Raw genomic sequence first — 26,564 nt, forward strand, 5'->3', positions numbered from 1 at the left:
TAGAGCCCAGGGACAGCAGGAGGAACAGATTGGAGGTATTGCCGCACACACAGCTGGGGAACAGCTGATGTTACTGAACCCCAATAACACGGCAGCAAGTGTTAACTGTGCGGACAGCAATTCCAGGCACCAACTGGCGGTGTTAGAGCCCAGGGACAGCAGGAGGAGCAGATTGGAGGTATTGCTGCACACACAGCTGGGGAGAAGCTGACGTTACTGAACCCCAATAACAGAGGAGCGACTGTTGACTGTGCGGACAGCACTTCCAGGCACCAACTGGCGGTGTTAGAGCCCAGGGACAGCAGGAGGATCAGATTGGAGGTATTGCCTCACACACAGCTGGGGAGCAGCTGACGTTACTGAACCCCAATAACAGAGGAGCGACTGTTGACTGTGCGGACAGCACTTCCAGGCACCAACTGGCGGTGTTAGAGCCCAGGGGCAGCAGGAGGAGCAGAGGAACACAGTGTAGGCCGAAGCCTGATTGGATCAAGTCGAAAGGGAACCTTTAACCCCCCCCCCCAAGGCGTTTGTAGCTGAAAGAGCGATCTTGTGCAGCACTAAGGATGCAAAAGGAAAAGGTGGCTCTTTCAATTATGCTCCTTGCAAACACAGAACTAAACACTTTTAAAATGTATTTCCTGATACCGTGAGACCGTCCCCGAGGTGGGACTTTCCTTTGTAATATGACGTAGCACAGCCGTCATTCCTACCCCCTTGGTGCCGTGCGCCGCCTCCTCAGCGTTGTTTGATTCTGTCCCGGAGCCTGCGCTGTTATGTTATCCCTTGGCCAGGCGCACTTAGCGCTGCCCGTCTTCTGACATCATTTGGTGTCAGGCTGGCTGCGCCTGTGCGGCCGCGCTGGCCGAGATCCCGCCTCACCGTGTCGTCTAATGTAATCTCACTGCGGGCCTGGGATCCATGGTCATGCGCAGTGCATATCCTCGCCTCTCACTCCCCTCCCTCCGGCTTCTTCAGACTGTGCGGCGTCCCGGCCGTGGCATGCTATTAGGGATCAGCTGACGGCGCACAGTCTGAAGAAGGCAGAGGGAGATGAGTGAGAGCCTGAGGTGAAGATATGCACTGCGCATGGCCATGGATCCCAGGCCCGCAGTGTGATTAAATCAGAAGACACTGCGAGGTGGGATCTCGCCCAGCGCGGCCGCACAGGCGCAGTCAGCCTAACACCAAAATGATGTCAGAAGACGGGCAGCGCTAAGTGTGCCTGGCCAAAAGATAACATAACAGCGCTGGCTCTGGGACAGAATCAAACAACGCTGAGGAGGCGGCGCACGGCACCAAGGGGGTAGGAATGACAGCTGTGCTGCGTCACATTACGAAGGAAAGTCCCACCTCCAGGACGGTTTTACGTTATCAGTGGACACATTTTATAAGTGTTAAGTTCTGCGTGTACAAGGAGCTAAACTAAAATAGCTACCTTTTCGTTGTGCAGCATTACTGCTGCACAAGGTGGCTCTTTCAGTAACAAACGCCTGGGTGGGGGGGACAGGTTCCCTTAATTTTCAGTTGTTGTGTCAGCGTGGCAGTCGCAGGACACATTGCCGGCTACACAGCTGGGGATCAGCTGACGTTACTGAAACCCAATAACACTGGGTCGTATGTTTTGACTGTGCAGACGGCACTTCTGAGCCTCAACTGGCGGTGTTGGAGCCCAGGAATTACAGTTCAGGTGGTAGAAAGATGAACACAACAGGAGACCTGGATACTGTAGACAGTCACCCAATTATTTAATCAGGAAGAGGAGTGGCAAATTCCTGTGAGATCCAGGCCTGGTTCATTTTCAGAAAAGTAAGCCGGTCAACGTTATCGGAGGATAGTCGCATGCGACGGTCTGTTAGTGCACCACCTGCAGCACTAAAGACGCGTTCCGATAATACACTAGCCGCAGGGCAAGCCAGCACCTCCAATGCATACTGGCTTAGCTCTGGCCATGTATCCAGCTTAGAGACCCAAAACTTGAAAGGGGAAGAGCCGTTTGGGAGTACAGTAAGAGGGCAAGACATGTAGTCTGTCACCATCTGACGGAACCGTTGCCTCCTGCTGACTGGAGCCGCCTGTGATGGTGTAGACATTTGTGGCGGGCACACAAAACTGTGCCACAGTTGGGCCATACTGGTCTTGCCTTGGGCAGAGGCACTGCTTCTGCTCCCTCTTTGTGCAGAGCCTCCTCCACTGCCTGGATGCACTGAGCTGCTTTGTAAAGCACTAGCAGCACTTCTATCAGTTGGACTGGAGAAGATGATGGAATTCACCAGTGTGTCTTGGTACTCCCGCCTTTTACGCTCCCGGTTCAACGGTGTGATGAGGCTTTGTACCTTGTCCCGGTAGCAAGGATCGAGGAGGGTGTACACCCAATAATCAGCCATGTTGAGAATGTGGGCGATACGGCGGTCGTTTCTCAGGCACTGCAGCATGTAATCAACCATGTGCTGCAGACTGCCAACTGGCCAAGAAACGATGTCCCCTGCTTGAGGCGTGAGCTCTGCCCGCTCTTCATCACCCCACCCTCGCTGTACACACTGACTAGTGGACAATTGTGTAACTCCCTCCTCTGGATGGATGTCTTCCTCCTCCATTGACTCCTCCTCATCCTTCTCACAAAGTGTCCCCTGCCTACGCATTTGTGAGGAACCACGTGGCGCTAACTGTCCAGAAGCTGATGGAAATGGTGACTCCTCATCCTCCACCTCTTCCACAACATCATCCCTTAGCGCTTGCAGTGTTTGTTGAAGCAGGCAGATAAGGGGGACAGTCATGCTGACTAGTACATCATCTGCACTCGCCATTCGCGTGGAATAATCGAAGGGACACAAAACCTGGCAGACGTCCTTCATAGTGGCCCACTCTGTGGTTGTGAAGTCTAAATGGCGCGGAATGCGACTTCTTTGCGCCTGATGCAGCTGGTACTCCATTACTGCTTGCTGCTGCTCACACAACCGCTCCAACATATGTAACATGGAATTCCACCTGGTAGGTAGGTCACATATGATGCGATGTTCCGGAAGGCGGAATCGGCGCTGCAGAGCTGCAATGCGCAATCTTGCCGTGCTGGAACGCCGCAAGTGAGCACACTCTAGGCGGACCTTGTGCAGCAGTGCATCAAGATCCGGATAGTCCCTCAAAAAACTCTGCACGACCAAGTTGAGCACATGTGCCAGACATGGGATGTGAGTGAGGTTGCCGAGGCCCAGAGCTGCCACCAGATTTCGGCCATTGTCACACACTACCATGCCTGGCTGGAGATTCGCTGCCACAAACCACACATCGCTCTCCTGCTTGATGGCACTCCAGAGCTCCTGCGCTGTGTGGCTTCGATTCCCCAAAGAAATTATTTTCAAGACGGCCTGTTGACGTTTGGCCACGGCTGTGCTCATGTCGATCGTAACAGGTAAACGTTCACGGGTCCATGTGGAGGTGGACTGTGACGGCTCCTGCAGCGATGATTCTGAGGAACTTGTGTAAGAGGAGGAGTCAATGCGTACAGACTGGATTCCTGCAATCCTTGGAGTGGGCAGGACACGTCCTGCGCCACTCGCACGATCTGTGCTCAACAACATTAACCCAATGGGCAGTGAGAGAAAGGTATCGCCCCTGTCCATGGTGACTGGTCCACGCATCGGTGGTGAGGTGGACCTTGCTACTGACAACTTTCAGTAGCGCGTGTTTTATGTGTCCCTCCACATGCTTGTGCAGGGCAGGGATGGCTTGCCTGCTGAAATAAAAGCGGCTGGGCACATTGTACTGTGGGACTGCCAATGACATCAAGTCACAGAAGCTGTCAGTCTCCACCAGCCTGTATGACAGCATTTCCAGTGACAGAAGTTTGGCAATGCCTACAGTCAGAGCCTGTGCTCGTGGGTGGTTTGCCGAGAAAGGCCGCCTTTTCTCCCATGCCTGTACTACCGATGGCTTTAGAATGGGATGGGAGTGTGAGGATGACTGGGAACGTGGTGCTGCGGGTGGAATTACAGTGGGTCTCTGGACAACAGTGCCAGAGGTTCTTCTATGGCGATCCTGTGAGGAAGCCGAACCAGCTGTGTGTGAGCTAGAGGAAGAGGCAACACGAGCTGAAGAGGTGGTAGCTGCCGCTGTTGGTTGGCCTAGCTCTTCAGTGTGTTTTTGTAACTCCACCGCGTGCCTGGTCCGCACATGTTTCCACATGTTTGAGGTTTTGAGGTTGCTGACATTTCTCCCTCTTTTGATTTTATGATGACACACCTTGCATTTGACAAAGCAAATGTCATCTGCAACTGTGTCAAAAAAGGACCAGGCACTGCAAGTCTTGGGAGCGCCCTTTTTGGCTTTTGGAAGAGACATGCTCCTAACGGATGCCGAAGTGGAGGCTACAGGCTCCGCAGTCTTCCCCCTCCCTCTCCCTCTTTGGCCCGTTCGGGGAATCTCTTCCTCAGAGCTGCTCCCACCACCTTCCTGTCCCTCACGCCACGATAGGTCAAGGACCTCATCATCTACACTACCCTCTGCCACCAACTGCTCCTCCTGGGTAGTCTTGGCAGCACAGCACGCACCAGAAAGTGGCACCTGAGTGTCGTCATCAGATGCGTACTGCGGTGTGTTGACCGGAGGCACTGGACCACCCGCCTCTTCAGAGTCAGAGAGACAAAGCTGTTGCGCATCACTGCACACTGCCTCTTCTTCCATTTCTCCAATGCTGCTTGGCTGGCCCCCTGTTTCCAAGCCAAGAGATTCCGAGAACAGAAGTAGAGACGGCTCCTGTCCTGGGCTCTCTAACTGCCTGGGCAATTTGGCAGGTGGTGAAGAGACAGATGGGTGCTCTCCAGTGCTCTGTGCCTGAGAGGATGTGGCACTAATTGAAGTCGATGCGTTAGCTGCCATCCATCCGACAACGGCTTCAATTTGGTCTTCACGCAGCAGCGGTGTACGGCGCTCTCCGACAAAGCTGCGCATGAAGGACTGTTCTCTCCTGAAACTGGGTGATGATGAGTCACCGGTGCCCGCAGCAGGCACAGAATCCCCACGTCCTGTCCCTGCTCCGCGCCCACGCCCACGTGCCTTACTCCCTGCCTTCTTCATCTTGGTTGACTGATAAAGATAAGCAGAAAAGTACTAAGGGCTTAGTGTGCTTGTTCCTGAACAGCTCCTAACAGGTATAAGAAACACTAATTTTCTAAAGTGTGGACTAGACTTTAATATGAGCTAATGTGGCCTACACAACTGTAAAGTGGTGTGTTTGGTGAACTATATTATTTATTTATTTTTTTGGGGGCAGAACCGACTACAGGGCGAGCTGCACTCACACGGAGACCATGCAGACAGCCGTAAACGGCGCTGCAAGGCCCCAAAAAACTCCTCTAGGTTATCCTATGTAGTGTTTTTCCACAATTTAGCTGGATACGGGTGGAAAGCCACTAATAGGAATTATTTGAAAAAATGTGCAGCAGCCTGCACTATTTGCAAAAAAGGATAATGTAATTTACGGTACGAGGCAGTGACGCACCCTGAGCTGGATACAACCGGCTGTGGCTGCACACAGACTACAGGGCGAGCTGCACTCACACGGAGACCATGCAGACAGCCGTAAACGGCGCTGCAAGGCCCAAAAAAACCTCCTCTACGTTATCCTATGTAGTGTTTTTCCACAATTTAGCTGGATACGGGTGGAAAGCCACTAATAGGAATTATTTGAAAAAATGTGCAGCAGCCTGCACTATTTGCAAAAAAGGACTATGTATTTTACGGTATGAGGCAGTGACGCACCCTGAGCTGGATACAACCGGCTGTGGCTGCACACAGACTACAGGGCGAGCTGCACTCACACGGAGACCATGCAGACAGCCACAGCCGTAAACGGCGCTGCAATGCCCCAAAAAACCTCCTCTATGTTATCCTATGTAGTGTTTTTCCACAATTTAGCTGGATACGGGTGGAAAGCCACTAATAGGAATTATTTGAAAAAATGTGCAGCAGCCTGCACTATTTGCAAAAAAGGACTATGTATTTTACGGTATGAGGCAGTGACGCACCCTGAGCTGGATACAACCGGCTGTGGCTGCACACAGACTACAGGGCGAGCTGCACTCACACAGAGACCTTGCAGACAGCCGTAAACGGCGCTGCAAGGCCCAAAAAAACCTCCTCTATGTTATCCTATGTAGTGTTTTTCCACAATTTAGCTGGATACGGGTGGAAAGCCACTAATAGGAATTATTTGAAAAAATGTGCAGCAGCCTGCACTATTTGCAAAAAAGGACAATGGATAGAACAGTATGAGGCAGTGAACCACCCTGAGCTGAATACAACCGGCTGTGGCTGCACACAGACTACAGAGTGGGCTGCACTCACACACACACACAGAGACCTTGCAGATCGCTGTGAAAACAGCGCTGCAAGGCAAAAGCAAGGTGAACACACAGCGGTTGCTAAATTAGCCTGGGAAAAGCACAATGAAGCCAATCGCTATCTCAACTGGCCCTCAGTCAGAACACAGTGTCCTATGCCTAACTGAATTCACAGCAGAGTGAGCCAGAAAGGGCGGCAGCGTTTTTTATAGTGCATCATGACATCATTTCAGCAGCCAATCACAGCCTTGCCAGTAGTTACATGCCCACCATGCTGAACAGGATGTGCCTACACTTGTAATCATTCCTCATTGGCTGAATTCGTGCAGTTTGAATCCTGGGAACTTCCCATTCCTGTAACCGATATGCGGTAAGTATCGGAACTCTGTATCGGAATTCCGATACTGCAAATATTGGCTGATACCCGATACTTGCGGTATCGGAATGCTCAACACTACTTATCAATCTTAATTTACCTTATAATAATAGTTAGTCATTGAAAATTGGGGGTCATTTGGGTAAAGTTGTGGGGGGTAGGGCTGGCTCAAGTTTTTTGTGGGCCCAGGAAACGCGGACTACGTCATGGCGGTGGAGCAGGGAGAGGTAAGTATTTAAACTTTGCAAGTGCTGTGATACTGAGCAAGCAGGGGGGCCCACTCATTTGCATTGGCACTGGCACAGGGCCCCTCAAAGTACGGCGGTGTGTTTGACGGCGGGGGCGCCTCCCACCGGCAGAGACACTTTTGCAAACTATGAGGGGTCCTGTGCCAGTGACGTCGCCAAGGAGTATGCCCCCCCACCTGATGAAGGAACCTGCACTTTCATCTGCACCTTCTTCTTTGTCCCCATGTAAGGTGGTATAGTATGCGGAAAGGGGAACCTGACTTTCAGCAGGGTCAGATTCTGGCTGTGTAGAGTCCAAGGGGAATGTAGTGGTCTGGGTCAATGTACCAGCAGACTCATCTAGCAGTGGCTGGGCAATGGACAGGATGAGAAGGAAACACAGTTATTAGGCCTAATAAAGTAGGCCTAAACAGGCGGCATTGCTTTGTTCAGTGGAGAAGGCAAAAGGAAGGAAACAGCAGCCATGAAGTCCCATATAAAATACAAACTTTATTAAATAGTATAAAAACCGCCAGATACAGTACAATGATGCATAAGAGGGGAGAAAAACGGTGTGCTCCTAGCAACCAAAACGGGCAAGATCACCCATCTTGCACCTGCCTGAACCTAATAGTAAGCCTCTATGCCGAGAATGCCCCCAGCTGCTGAACATAACAATATTGGCATATTTCAGGCAGGTGCAAGATGGGTGATCTTGCCCGTTTTGGTTGCTAGGAGCACACCGTTTTTTCTCCCCTCTTATGCATCATTGTACTGTATCTGGCGGTTTTTATACTATTTAATAAAGTTTGTATTTTATATGGGACTTCATGGCTGCTGTTTCCTTCCTTTTGCCTTCTCAGTTATGTTTGGTAGCTAGTCCCTATTAGGTCCTTATGCATATTTGATATTAATTTTCATATTTATTATCTTTGTATATGGCTTCAATATGCTTGCTTCAATAACGTTTCTTTGTTCAGTGGAGGACAACTGTAATGAGTGGCAGACACAGTTAGTAGGCCCAAGTAATAAAGTGGGCCAAATGCAGTTCAAAATTGGTAACAGGAATAAACAGGCGGCACTGCTTTGTTCAGTGGAGGAGAACAAGAAGCAGCGGCAGACACCGTTAGTAGGCCCAACCAAACAAGTAGGCCCAATGCAGTTTAATATTCGACACAGGATAAAAAATAAGGCTCAGCTTTGTTCAGTGGAGGAGAACAACTGCAGCGGCAGACACCGTCAGTAGGCCCAACCAAACAAGTAGGCCAAATGCAGTTTAATATCCGAAACAGGATGAAAATTGAGGCTCAGCTTTGTTCAGTGGAGGAGAAAAGCAAGGAGCGGCAGACACCGTTAGTAGGCCCAACCAAACAAGTAGGCCAAATGCAGTTTAATATTGGAAACAGGATGACAATTGAGGCTCATCTTTGTTCAGTGGAGGAGAAAAGCAAGGAGCGGCAGACACCGTTAGTAGGCCCATCCAAACAAGTAGGCCAAATGCAGTTTAATATCCAAAACAGGATGAAAATTGAGGCTCAGCTTTGTTCAGTGGAGGAGAACAACAAGCAGCGGCAGACACTGTTAGTAGGCCCAACCAAACAAGTAGGCCCAATGCAGTTTAATATTCGACACAGGATAAAAAATGAGGCTCAGCTTTGTTCAGTGGAGGAGAACAACTGCAGCGGCAGACACCGTTAGTAGGCCCAACCAAACAAGTAGGCCAAATGCAGTTTAATATCCGAAACAGGATGAAAATTGAGGCTCAGCTTTGTTCAGTGGAGGAGAAAAGCAAGGAGTGGCAGACACCGTTAGAAGGCCCAACCAAACAAGTAGGCCAAATGCAGTTTAATATTCGAAATAGGATGAAAATTGAGGCTCATCTTTGTTCAGTGGAGGAGAAAAGCAAGGAGCGGCAGACACCGTTAGTAGACCCATCCAAACAAGTAGGCCAAATGCAGTTTAATATCCGAAACAGGATGAAAATTGAGGCTCAGCTTTGTTCAGTGGAGGAGAACAACAAGCAGCGGCAGACACCATTAGCTTTCCCAACCAAACAAGTAGGCCAAATGCAGTTTAATATTATTTGAAACAGGATGAAAATTGAGGCTCAGCTTTGTTCAGTGGAAGAGAAAAACAAGGAGCGGCAGACACCGTTAGTAGGCCCAACCAAACAAGTAGGCCAAATGCAGTTTAATATCCGAAACAGGATGAAAATTGAGGCTCAGCTTTGTTCAGTGGAGGAGAAAAGCAAGGAGCTGCAGACACCGTTAGTAGGCCCAACCAATCAAGTAGGCCAAATGCAGTTTAATATTTGAAACAGGATGAAAATTGAGGCTCAGCTTTGTTCAGTGGAGGAGAAAAGCAAGGAGCGGCAAACACCATTAGTAGGCCCAACCAAACAAGTAGGCCAAATGCAGATTAATATTCAAAATAGGATAAAAATTGAGGCTCAGCATTGTTCAGTAGAGGAGAAAAGCAAGGAGCGGCAGACACCGTTAGTAGGCCCAACCAAACAAGTAGGCCAAATGCAGATTAATATCCGAAACAGGATGAAAATTGAGGCTCAGCTTTGTTCAGTGGAGGACAACTGTGGGAGGCAGACACAGTTAGTAGGCCTAAAATAAAAAAGTAGGCTAAATGCAGTTCAAAATTGGTAACTGGAGTCCACAGGCGGCATAGCTTTGTTCAATAGAGGACAGCTGTAATGAGTGGTGCAGACAGACACAGGTAGTAGGCCTAAAATAAAAAAGTAGGCTAAATGCAGTTCAAAATTGGTAACTGGAGTACACAGGCGGCATTGCTTTGTTCGGTGGAGGACAACTGGAAGGAGTGGCTGACACAGTTAGTAGGCCAAAATAGTAAAGTGGGCTAAATGTCTGCCAAAACAATGTTCCTAAATAAACAGGTGGCATAGCTAGGTACAGAGGTGGGCTCCTCTGCTGAGTAGCAGACAGTGGTAGTTCGCGCACAGTATTAACTGGTCTAAATGGAGGGCAGGGCCCCTGTATATTTTAACTATCATCTATCATTTTAACAAATTTGTATTGGCAGTGCCATTGAAGGATTTAACAGCACAGACTACACAGTGGTGGAGCAGTGAGAGGTAAGTTTTGCAAGTGGTAGAGCACTGTTTGAGCTGGGAGGGAACACTCTCTCGTGGGCGGCGGTACTGGCACAGGACCCCTCATATTACGACAGTGTGTCTGACGTTGGGTGTGCACCACCACCATCAAAGACACTTCATTGTACTATGAGGGACCCTGTGCCAGTGCCGTCGCCAAAAGTGGGCACACCCACCTGTCCAGGCAAACGGCACTCGCACGGGTGCTTGCTCCAAGTGGTGACCATGGCCCTGTGGGGGGAGTCAGCCCATTTAGGGAGGTATAAAAATGGCCTATGGTGGACATTCAGCAGCTGCAAATGGAGGAATTGGAGCAGTCAGTAAGAGGAGGCCAAAAGCTGAACATTTTTCAGGCAAGCTACGTGTCAGCAGGGGAAGGTGGGGCCAAATAATTTGAAATCCATGATTGGTTCATTTTAATGAAGGTTAGATCATCAACATTTCAGGTAGCCAGACGAGTCCATTTTTTCGGTCAGTATTGAACCAGCAGCACTGAAGACTCTTTCTGACAGCACACTAGCATCTGGGCAAGCGAGCTCCTGTAATGCATATTCTGCCAATTCAGGCCAGGTGTCTATTTAAGATGCATAGTAATCAAAGGGGAATGACGTGTGAGGGAGAACATCGATAAGGGAGGAAAAATAGTTCGTAACCATACTGGACAAATGCTGTCTCCTGTCACTTTGAATTGATGCAGCAGTACCTGTCGTGTCTGTGGTCATTGCGAAATCACTCCACAACCTGGTCATAAAACCCCTCTGTCCAATGCCACTTCTGATTTGTGCACCTCTAACATCTCTGCCATGTTGCCCCCTACAGCTCGTGTGAGAACCATCACCGCCGCTGTGTGTTGGGAATGCCTGAACCAAACGGTCTACAAGAGTTGCTTGTTTGGTAGCCAATATTTGCTCAAGTTTCTCATGTGGCATATTTTGTAATTTCCCTTTATATCGTGGATCCAGGAGGCAGGCCAACCAGTAATCGTCATCGGTCATCATTTTTATAATGCGGGGGTCCCTTTTTAGGATACGCAAGGCATAATCAGCCATGTGGGCCAATGTTCCAGGTGTCAATTCACTGCTTGTGCTGGGTTGAGAAGCACTTTCTTACAAATCAACATCACTTGTCTCCCGCAAAAACCCTGTACCTGACCTTGCAAAGCCACCAGTTTCTATTGCCCCCTAAGAAGCATCCTCCTCCCATAAATATTCATCCCCATCATCCTCCTCCTCCTCTTCATCCGTCCACCTCATCCAGGAGAGTTCCCTGAGCAGACAATGGCTGACTGTCATCAAGGCTTCTCTCCTCCTCGGCCGCAGACGCCTGCTTCTTAATGTGCGTCAAACTTTGCATCAGCAGACGCGTTAGTGGCATGCTCATGCTTATGATGGCGTCGTCTGCACTTACCAGCCGTGTGCATTCCTCAAAACACTGAAGGACTTGACAGAGGTCTTGCAGCTTCGACCACTGCACACCAGACAACTCCATGTCTGCCATCCAACTGCCTGCCCGTGTATGTGTATCCTCCCACAAATACATTACAGCACGCCTCTGTTCGCACAGCCTCTGAAGCATGTGCAGTGTGGAGTTCCACCTTGTTGCAACGTCGATTATTAGGCAGTACTGGGGAAGCTTCAGCGATCGCTGATGGTTCAGCATACGGCTGGAGTGTACGGGCGACCGGCGGATGTGCAAGCAAAGTCTTTGCACCTTAAGGAGCAGGGCTGGTAACCCGGATAATTTTTCAGGAAGCACTGCACCACCAGGTTCAAGGTGTGAGCCAGGCAAGGTATGTGTTTCAGTTCTGAAAGGGCTATGGCAGCCATAAAATTCCATCCGTTATCACTGACTAACTTGCCTGCCTCAAGATGTACACTGCCTAGCCATGACTGAGTTTCTTGCTGCAAGTACTCGGCCAGTACTTCCGCGGTGTGTATGTTGTCGCCCACACACTTCATTTCCAACACAGCCTGCTGACGCTTACCACTAGCTGTTCCATAATGGGACACCTCTTGTGCAACACTGGCAGCTGCGGATGGAGTGCTTGTGCGACTGCGCTCTGTGGACGAGCTTTCGCTTCTGGAGGAGGAGGAGGAGGAGGGGTGGTGAACGCCTACAGCCAACTGTTTCCTAGACCGTGGGCTAGGCAGAATTGTCCCACTATGGCTGTCCACTGTGGACCCTGCATCCACCACATTAACCCAGTGCACCGTGATGGACACGTAATGTCCCTGGCCATGCCTACTGGTCCATGCATCTGTTGTGAGGTGCACCTTTCTACTGACTGATTGCCTCAGTGCATGGACAATGCGGTCTTTGACATGCTGGTGGAGGGCTGGGATGGCTTTTCTCGCAAAGAAGTGTCGACTGGGTAGGTCATAGCGTTGTACTGCGTAGGCCATCAGGGCTTTGAAAGCTTCGCTTTCAACCAACCAGTAGGGCATCATCTCCAACAAGATTAGTCTAGCAATGTGGGCGTTCAAACCATGTGTACGCGGATGAGAGGATGAGTACTTCCTTTTCCTAACAAGAGTCTCTTGTAGGGTGAGATGGACTGGAGAGCTGCATATGGTGGAACTTGCGTGGGTAGTGGTGGACATGGCAGATTGAGAGAGGGTTGGTGATGGTATTCTTGATGTTGGCCTACATACAGTGTTTCCTACCAAGAACCTTGTGATTCCCTGACTGCCTTGGCCTTGCGACGATACCTCCACATTTGCTGCTGGTGGTGTCCTAAGCGGTGGGCTTACAGTGAGGGAAGCAATGTAGCGTTGCTGACTACCTTCATTCTGAGTGGGTGCACCAACGGTACGGGACGTTTGGTAGTTAGTCCAGGCTTGGAAGTGCATGCTGGTTAAATGTCTACGCATGCATGTTGTATTTAAATTTTGGACATTCTTCCCTCTGCTAAAGGTCTTTGAGCATTTCTTACAGATAACTTTGCACTGATCATTCAGATCTTGGTTAAAAAATTCCCACACTGCACTCTTCCTACTATAGAATACCTTTTCAGTCATTACACGCTGTGCTACTTTCACTGGATGGCCACGCTGTCCTAAAAGTGTTTTTGGTTTTGTCAAACATTTTTGGCCAGATACGGGCCTGCCAGATGAAAGCTGTTGCGATGTAGATGCCTGCTGCGGATTATCCTCCTCCGCTTCGAGCTACTGCCAACTGCACCCTGTTCCCCCAATGGCTGCCAATCTGGGTCAACAACTGGGTCATCTATCACCTCCTCTTCAATGTCATGTACACCTTCCTCTGTGTCACCGTGTAAGCCAGTGCTATAGAGTTCGGGACTGGGCACCATAGTCTCATCAGGGTCAGATTCTGGCTCAGTACACTGTCAGAGCAATGTAGTGATCTGAGTCAATGGAACAGCATAATAATCTAGCTGTGGCTGTGCATCTGTGCACTCCATGTCCGATTCATCTTGTAATGGGCTGTTAACTATTTCCCTTTCTAACCCTGGCACGGTATGTGTAAATAGCTCCATGGAGTAAACTGTAGTGTCGCCTGCCGCATCCTTCACTTTTGCTTTGGGTGAAGGAAACAAGGAAGCAACTTGTTCCTGACCGGGAGCATCCAATGACAACTCGCTGCTTTTATATTTCGAACTTTCTGAAGAGGAGGCGATAGAGCTAGAGGCTGAGTCAGTAAGGAAAGCCAAAACTTTTTCCTGCTGCTCCAGCTTTAAAAGCGGTTTTCCTACTCCCAGATAAGGGAGCCTTCGAGACCTTGTGTAGCCAGACGATGATGCTGGCTCAACAACTTGAGCCTTAGGTGCTATTTTGCTTTTCCCACTACCACCAGATGCTCCACCACCATCACCAGCTGGCAATGACCGCCCACGGCCTCTTCCACCAGACTTCCTCATTTTTGGGAAAATGTAACCAAACTAACAACCTTTATATGGTACTGTAAAACAAGGTATAAGGTGCATATAAACTTGTTGAGAATTTAAATCTCCCTTTTTTGAGGGGGGAGACTGCAGCAAAACTCAGGCCGTGTGTATTAGACTATACAATGCAAATGGCAGAACATGGCTGGCAGATATACGACAAACAGAACTGACGTATATAAACTTGTTGGCAATTTAAATCTCCCTTTTTTGGGGGGAGACTGCAGCACAAAACAGGCCCTATGTATTAGACTATACAATGTAAGTGGTAGAACATGGCTGGCAGATATACGACAAACAGAACTGATGTAGATCTGAAGAGCTGCAGAGTCCTGGTTGCTGCAGTAATATTATTCCTCCACCAGGGGGAGTAGTATTACGTCTGAAGGTAATAAAGGAGTTCATCTTTCCAGGTATCACAAACCATACACAACACTTCACACTCCAATCCACCAGGGGGAGCTACGCTCCTATCTAGTAGGGCACTCCTCACAGAAGGGTAAAACTGGTGGTTTGGATAGAAAGTTAGTCAGATGCTGCCTGGGTCCTGACCAAGAGAGTTCCTGTCAGGCAGACAGGGGGAAAGGAGGAACATCGGAGCTGCAGACAGAGGGTCCCTGTCAGGGGTGGGATCCTGACAGAGGCCTAGCGGGATAGAAAGACACGGAGCTGCGCCTGCCCCACGTGCGGCAGCATCCTAAGAAAGGACACGAAGAGAACTGTGTTGTAGAGAGTGAGATACGAAGTCACAGCACAAGGAGATAACACCAGAAGGAGTTCTGCCCTGTAAAGGCTGCCTCCTTCTGAGGCACGTAGCCGGTGGCCGGAACACCGAGTGAGTAATTGACTCTACGCATTACTTCAGAGACCGGCAGGACAGTCAATTCCAAGTTGGCTGCCCGACCTTAACACCTATGAAGACACGGTAGCAAATTGTGGGGGTCGGGGCATCTCTAGGGTCCCTATAAACAAGCCTCAGGCCATCAGTTATATGGGTTTGTCCTATCCATATCATCTGGGGGACAGAGAGGAAGACATCTAGAACATCCAAAAAAGTTGTGAGGACCTTACCGAGTTGCTCAGCAGGGAGGTACTACAACACACAGGCACTAGTAGGAAGGCTACTGATTTCCACCTGGATAAGGGGACTCTGGATTTGCCTTCAGACCGGCTGGACTCTGCCTACCCTGTGATTTGGTGCCCTGGGCTGTGGATGCTGAAGCTTCAAGTAAAAGGTAAAGAGACTGCAACCTTGTTTCCTCATTATTTTTTGCGCCTTGCAACCTCCACCATCACCATCTCCTTTTTTGGGGGGGAAACTGCAGCAAAAAAACAGGCCCTGTGTATTAGACTATTCAATGTAAGTGGCAGAACGTGGCTGGCAGATATACGACAAATAGAACTGACGTATATAAACTTGTTGGCAATTTAAATCTCCCTTTTTTTGGGGGGGGGGGAGATTGCAGCAAAAAACAGGCCCTGTGTATTAGACTATACAATGTAAGTGGCAGAACGTGGCTGGCAGATATACGACAAACAGAACTGACGTATATAAACTTGTTGGCAATTTAAATCTCCCTATTTTTGGGGGGAGACTGCAGCAAAAAACAGGCCCTATGTATTACACTACACAATGTAAAAGGCAGAACGTGGCTGGCAGATATACGACAAACAGAACTGACGTATATAAACTGGTGTAAAGATTATAAGGGATAACTCAGGAGACTCTTTGCATTGAACAAGACAACTACAGGACACAGATTTATAAGTGGTAAAGTCTATATTATCACACGGTGATTCAAACAGGTGCAGAGAGAAACTCAAGTCCACAACACTTGGTGTAAATATTAAACGCAGCTTAACAGTCTATAGGAAACTTCAGAGGAAAATGCAATCACGCAGAAAGTCTATGAAGCACAATTATTCTTGAGGATACTTGACAAGAATAAGTCCTTGGTAGTCCAAACATAGATAGATATGCTTATAAGGCAGTTCAAATAATATCTTAGCACAACCAGGGAGGCCTGGGTAAAAGTCTCAGGTTTAAGCAGAGCAGCAACAGCTTACATGTCCAGCAAATGCAGATGGAAACAAACACAAACAGCCAGATGGAGGATTACTGGAAACCGATGTATGCAGCAGAAACTCAGAGCTGAGTAGCAGGATCTCCACACAGGTTCACAGAAGCAGGTGCAGGTGCAGGTGCAAAGACAGCGAGTCGTCAGGAGCTGGATGCAAGGCAGAATACTCTAGCACAGACTAAAGGCTGGGGTGGAGTTATATAGCAGGAAGACACAGTGCACATGAGACCAAAGACGCCATCTTGGAAAAGGGCAGTAATGCACAAAAGGTAATCAAAATGTTCAGAGTCCTGACATTACTCCCTCCTTAGAAGCGGCCTCAGGACGATCCTGGACCTGGTTTCTCAGGGAATCTTTGGTGAAAATGAGAGATCTTCTGTTGGGCATTGATGTTTTCCACATGTTCCCAAGAGTCTTCCTCAGGGGGATATCCCTGCCATCTTATCAGATATTGGAGCTGAATCCTGTGAATCCTGGAATCAATAATTTACTCCACCACAAATTGTTCTTGCCCATCAATCACCACAGGCTGCGGAGGTGGCACAGCACGTCCCTGGTAGGTATTAAGAGATACAGGCTTTAGTAAAGATACATGAAAAACTGGGTGTACCTTCATAGACCTAGGCAGCTTCAGACGGCAGGCCACAGAGCTCACAATACCGTTGATCTTGAAAGGGCCAATGAATTTCTGTCCAAGTTTTTGTGAAGGAACGTTTAACTTCAGATTCTTAGTTGATAACCACACGGAATCTCCTACCTTGAACATGGGTGCAGGTTTACGGAATCTATCAGCCGATCTCTTATAACGTTCTTGAGCAGTGGTCAGGGATTCCTTCAGAACCTCCAGATTTTGCCTCATCTCAGTCAGCCTTTCCTCAACTGCTGGAACTGGAGAATTAATCGGAGACCTAGGTAAGATACATGGATGATAACCCAGATTGGCAAAGAAAGGAGTGAACTTAGTGGAGGCGCTCTGAGAATTATTGTATGAAAATTCGGCTAACGGCAGTAATTCCAACCAATCATCTTGGAGATGGCTAACATAGCATCTTAGCTTTTGTTCCAACGCCTGGTAAGCGGAAGAAAGACAGACATTAATATTGAGTGCAGAGCAAAACCCCTTCCAGAATCTTGAAGCGCACTGTACGCCACGGTCAGAGATGATCTCATCCGGGACCCCATGCAGCCGGAAGACATTCTGAATAACCAAGTTCACTGTATCCTTAGCTGAGGGGAGGCCGGTGCATGGAACAAAATGAGCAGCTTTAGTCAGGCGATCAACTACTACCATGATCGCATTCATGTCCCCCGATGTAGGCAGCTCCACAATATAGTCCATTGATATAGACCCCCAAGGTCGGGACGGAACAGGCAACGGATGCAGGAGACCCGTAGGTGCCACACGAGGAGTCTTGTAACGAGCACATACCTCGCAAGAGAGAACATAGTCCTTAATATCCTTCAGGCAAGTTGGCCACCAGAAAAATCGGCTTAGGAACTCTTGTGTCTTCTGTAACCCCCTGTGACCAGCCAACTTGGAGTCATGTACCAACTTGAGGATCTGCAGACGGCCGGCCTCAGGGACGTAGAAACGTCGATCTCTGAACCACATACCACCCTTAAAGACAAGATTAATATCAACAGGTGGGTTGGCCAGAAATACATCACCTTCATAGGCCTCCCTGCACTCCTTCCACAAGTCCTGATCGTGGATAACTCAGATGAAATTGGCATCAGATAGAATGGTCTTGGACGGGGCTCCAGGTACGGAATCTGCAGCATGGATTTGGGATAAAGCATCAGCCTTCCCATTACGAGAACCTGGACGGTACGAGATAACAAAGTTAAATTGATTTAAAAATAAGTTCCAACGAGCCTGATGAGGAGAAAGACATCTAGCGGATCTAAGGAACTCTAGATTGCGATGGTCAGTTAGCACTATGATCTGTTGTGCAGCTCCTTGCAGATGATGCCTCCATTCCTTGAAAGCCGCAATAATAGCCAGCAATTCCTTGTCTCCCACATCGTAATTCTTCTCTGCTGAAGTTAGTCTACGGGAAAAGAAGGCACAAGGATGTAGCAGACCCTTCTCTCCAGTTCTTTGGGAGAGAATAGCCCCAAAGCATTATCAAAAGCGTCCACCTCCACAATGAAAGGAAGTGTTGGATCTGGGTGTATCAACTTCGGTGCTGAGGTGAAACAGATCTTAAGCCGATCAAAAGCTTCTTGAGCTTGTGATGACCACTTACTGTAAAGGGCTTTTCCTTCTTTGTCAAGGAAGTAATGGGACGGACAATATCAGAAAAATTTTGAATAAAACGTCTGTAGAAATTTGCAAAACCAATAAAACGTTGGACCTCCTTAACGTTCTTGGGTACCAGCCAGTCAAGGATAGCCTGAATCTTACCAGATTCCATGTTCAGCCCCTGGGGAGAGATGATATAACCTAAGAACTGTATCTCAGAACGATGGAACTCGCATTTCTCCAGCTTGATATACAGATGGTTCTCTTTCAGACGTCTTAAAACAGCCTTGACATGTTCTTCATGTTCCTGTAGAGAGTCAGAAAAGATTAGAATATCATCCAAATAGATCACCACAAACTGGTCCAACAAATCTCTGAAAATGTCATTAGCAAGGTGTTGAAACGTTGCAGGGGCATTACAAAGCCCGAAGGGCATCACAAGATATTCAAAGTGTCCATACCGGCATTGGAATGCTGTCTTCCACCCATCCCGAGGACGAATACGCACCAAATTTTAAGCCCCACGAAGATCCAGTTTAGAGAACACCTTAGCATGGCGGACTCTTTCCAGTAATTTCAGGAATTGGAGGCAAAGGGTAACGATTCCGTACGGTTACCTTATTGAGCTCTCGGTAGTCCACACAGGGTCTCAGGGACCCATCCTTCTTCGTTACAAAAATTATAAGTGCCCCTGCTGGTGAAGAAGGACATATGAAGCCTTTGGCCAGATTTTCATCAATATACTCCTTTAAGGCTTGAAGCACAGGTACCGCCAAAGGATATACGTTACCAAAAGAAATAGCTGCCCCAGGAAGCAACTCAATGGGACAGTCATAATGCCTGTGTGGAGGAAGCTGATCTGCATTCTTCTTGTCACAGATGTCAGAGAACTCTTTATATGCTGAAGGTAAAGTAAATACCTGTACCGGTGGTTCCGTAGCTGTGGACTCGGGGACAGCTTCAGTTAATGCTGAGTTGCTCCTTGTTGGAAAGATAATCTCCTTGGTCTCCCAGTTGATAGTTGGATTCTGAGAACGCAGCCAAGGGATGCCTAAAATCACAGGAAAATGAGAAGAAATTAAAAAGAAAGAGTTGCTCTTGATGATTAGGCTCCAACAAAATTTCAAGGGGTGCGGTCTCCTGATCCACAGGCCCGGAGATTAAAGGTGACCCATCCACTGTTTCCATGGTAATTGGAGAGGCTCTTTGCTGAATTTCAATACCATGTTCCTTGGCAAATGTGATATCCATAAAATTGCCACCTGCACCAGAGTCAATCATAGCTGCACTGGAAATCCACTGTCCTGTACACAGGATCTTAATTGGGAGAGAACAGTGGGAGTTCTTTTCCTTAAGCTCCTTGGGGGGTGAAGTCATAGAAAGTGAATGGAATACAGCATTTGAAGGCAGGCTACATTCAGAGATGTCAGATTCATCATCATAGTTGTCATACTCCCCTACTGCTGCTAGCACCTTGTTAGGCCAGTTGGGACAGTTGATTAGAAAGTGGTCAGACTGGCCGCAGTAGAAACATAGACTTTCTCGAAGGCGATGCTCCCGGTGCTCATTACTCTCGCGCCTCTGAACAGAATCAAGTTTCATGGGCACCTCCTCTATCTCTCGAGATGTTTTACCTGCAGGCTCTTTGGAAGGAAGGGAAAAGTTAGAAATACGGTTATATGCAGCAAACTTCTCCTGCCTACGCTCAGTAAGGCGAATGTCAATGCGCACACAATGCTGTATAAATGTTTCTAGCTCTTGTGGTGATTCAGAGCGAGCTAATTCATCCTTTACAATGCTAGACAGACCCCTTTTAAAAATAGGTACTTGTGCATAACTGTCCCAAATAGTATCTAACGCTAATCTCCTGAATTCAGTAGCATACTCAATAACAGAACTTTTAGCCTGGCGTAAAGACAATAAAGCAGATTCAGCAGTTGCACGGTGATTAGGGTCATCAAACATTAATTCCATAGCGGCCAAAAAAACGTCCAAATTATTTAACCGCGTGTCACGAGACTCAATCATCGGATTCACCCAGGCAAGCGCTCGTGCGATCAGCAGCATTATTACACACAATACTTTGGATCTATCAGTAGGAAAACGGTCAGCATGCACATCAAAATATAGCATACATTGATTCACAAAGCCACGAAATTTGTCGCGATCACCATTAAATCTGAATGGGGGCAACTTAGGTAGGCTAGCTGGTGGCGGTTGCCCAGATGGTAAAGTCGCTTGTGCAGCCATTTGCGTGCTTATGTCCTGAAAAGCCCGTCCATACTGGGACTCTATGCCAGCAAGTTTGTTTTCCTGGGCTGCCATGGCGGTGCTTAAGTCCTGCAAAGTTTGTCCAAACTCTTGTTGATTGTGTTCAAAGCTTCCAAACTTCTTTTGCAGACCTTCCACATCTTTCTGCAGTGATCTAATTATGGAGAACACCTGCTCTAGTCTGCTTTCTGCAGTCATTGTTCCAGCAGTCTCCTCTTTTGAGGCTAGAGTATTCTGTAAAGATTATAAGGGATAACTCAAGAGACTCTTTGCATGGAACAAGACAACTACAGGACACAGTTTTATAAGTGGTAAAGTCTACATTATCATATGGTGATTCAAACAGGTGCAGAGAGAAACTCAAGTCCACAACACTTGGTGTAAATACTAAACGCAGCTTAACAGTCTATAGGAAACTTCAGAGGAAAATGCAATTACGCAGAAAGTGTATGAAGCACAATTATTCTTGAGGATACTTGACACGAATAAGTCTGTGTATTACACTATACAATGTAAGTGGCAGAACGTGGCTGGCAGATATACGACTGACGTAGATCCACTTAGTGACAATTTAAATCTCCCTTTTTTTTTGGGGGGGGAGACTGCAGAAAAATACAGGCCCTATGTATTACACTACACAATGTAAAAGGCAGAACGAGGCTGGCAGATATACGACAAACAGAGCTGACGTATATAAACTTGTTGGCAATTTAAATCTCCCTTTTTTTGGGGGGAGACTGCAGCAAAAAACAGGCCCTGTGTATTACACTACACAATATAAAAGGCAGAACGTGGCTTGCAGATATACGACAAACAGAACTGACGTAGATCCACTTAGTGGCAATTTAAATCTCCCTTTTTGGGGTGGGGGGAGACTGCAGCAAAAAACAGGCCCTGTGTATTAGACTATACAATGTAAGTGGCAGAACGTGGCTGGAAGATATATAAAAAAATACAAGGACTGTACTACAATTTCAATCTCCCTACAATGATCTCAGGACAAGTATGGCAGCCAGCAATAAAAAGGACTGCTGCACACAAAAGTGTGGACAAATAAACAAGATAACTGTGCAGAAAGGAGCAACAGGATTTTTGATTTTAAAAAAGCAGTTGGTTTGCACAGCGGTGTACAAACAGCAATGCAGCTATCCGGGAGCCTTATAAGGCAGCCTAATAAGCTACAGAGCTGATGCACAAAAATCTAGCCTCCACTATCCCTGCAAAGAAAAGGTGGTGTTAGACAGTGGAAATCGCTACAACACAAGCAGTTTGGGGGTTAATCTTCCCTCCCTAATGATATCCCTGCTTCTGATGAAGCTGCAGCAATCTCTCCCTATGCTGAGATCAGCAGAAGTAAGATGGCGGTTGGCGTGCACGCCCCTTTATAGCCCCTGTGACGCCGCGGAAAGCAAGCCAATCACTGTAATGCCCTTCTCTAAGATGGTGGGGACCGAGACCTATGTCATCACGCTGCCCACACTCTGCGTCCTCCTTCATTGGATGAAAAATGGTGCTGAAAGCGTCATACAAAACGCGACTTTGGCGCGAAGATCGCCGACCTCATGGCCGATCCCACAGTGGGATCGGGTCGGGTTTCATGAAACCCGACTTTGCCGAAAGTCGGCAATTTTTGAATTTGTCCGATCCGTTTCGCTCAACCCTAGTTGCACCGGGTCACGAAAATAAGGGAGGAGTTGGTAGAGCAGTTGGTAGTGCCAGGTCCATATAGACGGAAGTTGTTGGACATGGCCTATTCACACATCTTGGGTGGACACCTAGGGATGGAGTAAATGCAGGAACGGGTTGTGCAGAGGTTCTTTTGGCCTGGGTGTCACTGGGAAATAGTGAAATATTGCAGGTCCTGCCCTACATGTCAGTTAACTGCCCCCACTCCTCATTTCCGGAGCCCCCTTGCGCCATTGCCCATTATTGAGGTGCCATTCGAGAGAATTGCCATGGACTTGGTCGGCCCCTTAGTTAAAATAGCCCGGGGCCATCAGTATATATTAGTCATCCTGGACTATGCCACCCGCTATCCTGAGGCAATTCCCCTGAGAAATTCTTCCTCGAAGAGTATAGCCCGTGAGTTGGTCCATGTGTTTTCCCGGACAGGTTTGCCGAAGGAGATCCTGACTGACCAGGGGACACCTTTCATGAGCAAGGTTTTGAGGGAGTTATGCAAAGTCCTGAAAATCTCCCAGTTGAGGACTTCGGTGTACCATCCTCAGTCAGATGGCCTTGTTGAGAGATTTAACAAGACACTGAAGAGTATGCTGAGAAAAGCCATAGAGAAAGACGGTAGAGACTGGGACTGTCTCTTACCGTATCTGATGTTTTCTATTCGTGAAGTTCCACAGGCCTCCACAGGGTTCTCACCGTTCGTGCTTCTGTATGGCCGACACCCGCGAGGTCTCCTGGATACAGCCAAGGAAACCGGGGAAGCTGAAGTCACACCCCACAGAAGCGTCATTGAGCATGTGGCCCTGATGCAGCAGAGGATTGCAAAGGTGATGCCTATCATGAAAGGACACCTCCTCCAGGCACAAGAAGCTCAGGCCAGGGTTTACAACTGGTCTGCAAGAGTTAGGCAGTTCAATCCGGGAGACAGAGTTCTTGTGTTAGTTCCGATGGTGGAGAGCAAGTTCTTGGACAAATGGCAAGGGCCATATGAGGTCGTCAAGAAGCTTGGTGAGGTAAACTATAAAATTCACCAACCAGGAAGACGGAAACCAATCCAAGTCTACCATGTCAACCTCATCAAGCCATGGCAAGTTAGAGAGCCGGCAGTAACTCCATCTTTGCTAAGCAACCCAGAAGGTGAGGTTGGAGGGGTTACTATAGCGGAGACGCTATCGAAGGTTCGGAAACAGCTGTTTGTTGGATGTTCATCCACCCAGCTCTCCTGCTGTCTGTCTATGAATTGCACATAGTACATCACCCAGCTTTGCACACAGACTTTCCTCTGCTCCTAGCATTCTCATGGTATGTTCATCCACCCAGCTCTCCTGCTCTCCTGCTGTCTGTCTATGAAGTGCACATAGTACATCACCCAGCTTTGCACACAGACTTTCCTCTGCTCCTAGCATTCTCATAGTATGTTCATCCACCCAGCTCTCCTGCTGTCTGTCTATGAAGTGCACATAGTACATCACCCAGCTTTGCACACAGACTTTCCTCTGCTCCGAGTATTCTCATGGTATGTTCATCCACCCAGCTCTCCTGCTCTCCTGCTGTCTGTCTAAGAAGTGCACATAGTACATCACCCAGCTTTGCACACAGACTTTCCTCTGCTCCTAGCATTCTCATGGTATGTTCATCCACCCAGCTCTCCTGCTGTCTGTCTATGAATTGCACATAGTACATCACCCAGCTTTGCACACCGACTTTCCTCTGCTCCTAGCATTCTCATGGTATGTTCATCCACCCAGCTCTCCTGCTGTCTGTCTATGAAGTGCACATAGTACATCACCCAGCTTTGCACACAGACTTTCCTCTGCTCCCAGCATTCTCATGGTATGCATTTCAGCTAACCCCAGCTTAAGGCCCCGTCTCACATAGCGAGATCGCTAGCGAGATCGCTGCTGAGTCACAAGTTTTGTGATGCAACAGCTACCTCAGTAGCGATCTCGCTATGTGTGACACGTACCAGCGACCAGGCCCCTGCTGCGAGATCGCTGGTCGTGTCGGAATGGCCTGGACCTTTTTTTGGTCATTGAGGTCCCGCTGATATCGCTGAATCGGTGTGTGTGACACCGATTCAGCGATGTCTTCACTGGTAACCAGGGTAAACATCGGGTTACTAAGCGCAGGGCCGCGCTTAGTAACCCGATGTTTACCCTGGTTACCAGCGTAAATGTAAAAAAAACCAGTACATACTCACCATCTGATGTCCGTCAGGTCCCTTGCCGTCTGCTTCCTGCTCTGACTGAGTGCCGCCGTACAGTGAGAGGTGATGCCTATCATGAAAGGACACCTCCTCCAGGCACAAGAAGCTCAGGCCAGGGTTTACAACTGGTCTGCAAGAGTTAGGCAGTTCAATCCGGGAGACAGAGTTCTTGTGTTAGTTCCGATGGTGGAGAGCAAGTTCTTGGACAAATGGCAAGGGCCATATGAGGTCGTCAAGAAGCTTGGTGAGGTAAACTATAAAATTCACCAACCAGGAAGACGGAAACCAATCCAAGTCTACCATGTCAACCTCATCAAGCCATGGCAAGTTAGAGAGCCGGCAGTAACTCCATCTTTGCTAAGCAACCCAGAAGGTGAGGTTGGAGGGGTTACTATAGCGGAGACGCTATCGAAGGTTCGGAAACAGCTGTTTGTTGGATGTTCATCCACCCAGCTCTCCTGCTGTCTGTCTATGAATTGCACATAGTACATCACCCAGCTTTGCACACAGACTTTCCTCTGCTCCTAGCATTCTCATGGTATGTTCATCCACCCAGCTCTCCTGCTCTCCTGCTGTCTGTCTATGAAGTGCACATAGTACATCACCCAGCTTTGCACACAGACTTTCCTCTGCTCCTAGCATTCTCATGGTATGCATTTCAGCTAACCCCAGCTTAAGGCCCCGTCTCACATAGCGAGATCGCTAGCGAGATCGCTGCTGAGTCACAAGTTTTGTGATGCAACAGCTACCTCAGTAGCGATCTCGCTATGTGTGACACGTACCAGCGACCAGGCCCCTGCTGCGAGATCACTGGTCGTGTCGGAATGGCCTGGACCTTTTTTTGGTCATTGAGGTCCCGCTGACATCGCTGAATCGGTGTGTGTGACACCGATTCAGCGATGTCTTCACTGGTAACCAGGGTAAACATCGGGTTACTAAGCGCAGGGCCGCGCTTAGTAACCCGATGTTTACCCTGGTTACCAGCGTAAATGTAAAAAAAAACAAACAGTGCATACTCACCATCTGATGTCCGTCAGGTCCCTTGCCGTCTGCTTCCTGCTCTGACTGAGTGCCGCCGTACAGTGAGAGCACAGCACAGCAGTGACGTCACCGCTGCGCTCTGCTCTCACTGTACGGCGGCACTCAGTCAGAGCAGGAAGCAGACGGCAAGGGTCCTGACAGACATCAGATGGTGAGTATGTACTGTTTTTTTTTTTTGGTAACCAGGGTAAACATCGGGTTACTAAGCGCGGCCCTGCGCTTAGTAACCCGATGTTTACCCTGGTTACCCGGGTGCTGCAGGGGGACTTCGGCATCGTTGAAGACAGTTTCAACGATGCCGAAGTCGTTCCCCTGATCGTTGGTCGCTGGAGAGAGCTGTCTGTGTGACAACTCCCCAGCGACCACACAACCAACGATCACGGCCAGGTCGTATCGCTGGTCGTGATCGTTGGTAAATCGCTATGTGAGACGGGGCCTTTACCATGTGTTATTTATGACCTTGCTTACTCAGGCTTGATTGTATGCATCTGGTCCACCCTTAATTCTCTGACCCAGATGAGCAGAGACCACTCCTCTCTGCTTCACACCTGAACGCACTTAGTTGTACATATATTGCATAGCTAAAGTCTGCATGACTTTAGTCTGCAGTGTGATTCCTGAAATGTGTGTTCTAAAAGTGTGAAGATAACAGAAGAATTAAAACCTGAATTGAACCTGAAGGGAACTGAAGGTAACTGGCCAGTCACTGTAAACAATGTTTCTTTTTATTCTCACTCTCACCCCTATAATCCTTCACTTTATGCTACCTCTCCTAATCCCTACACCAAGTAAGGAACTGTTTATCTCTGCTTCAATTCTCCCCATCCATCTCACCTCCTCCTCAGAACTGTTCCTTAACATACAATCCTCTGTCTCCAAGCACAGACAGCCCCCTCATGCCCTCTCCTGCTCCCACCTGCTAACACTTTCTCTTCTCCTTCTCACTGCTGGTGATATCTCTCCAAATCCTGGTCATCCTCACCACATTCCCACAGTCATTTGTACCTCCCATCCACGCTCTATCACAAATTTCCATAACCTCTCTAACCTTATACCCATTCGCCCAGCCCCCACTTC

Source organism: Ranitomeya variabilis, chromosome 2, assembly GCF_051348905.1.
Source record: "Ranitomeya variabilis isolate aRanVar5 chromosome 2, aRanVar5.hap1, whole genome shotgun sequence".
In the NCBI taxonomy this organism is placed as follows: domain Eukaryota; kingdom Metazoa; phylum Chordata; class Amphibia; order Anura; family Dendrobatidae; genus Ranitomeya; species Ranitomeya variabilis.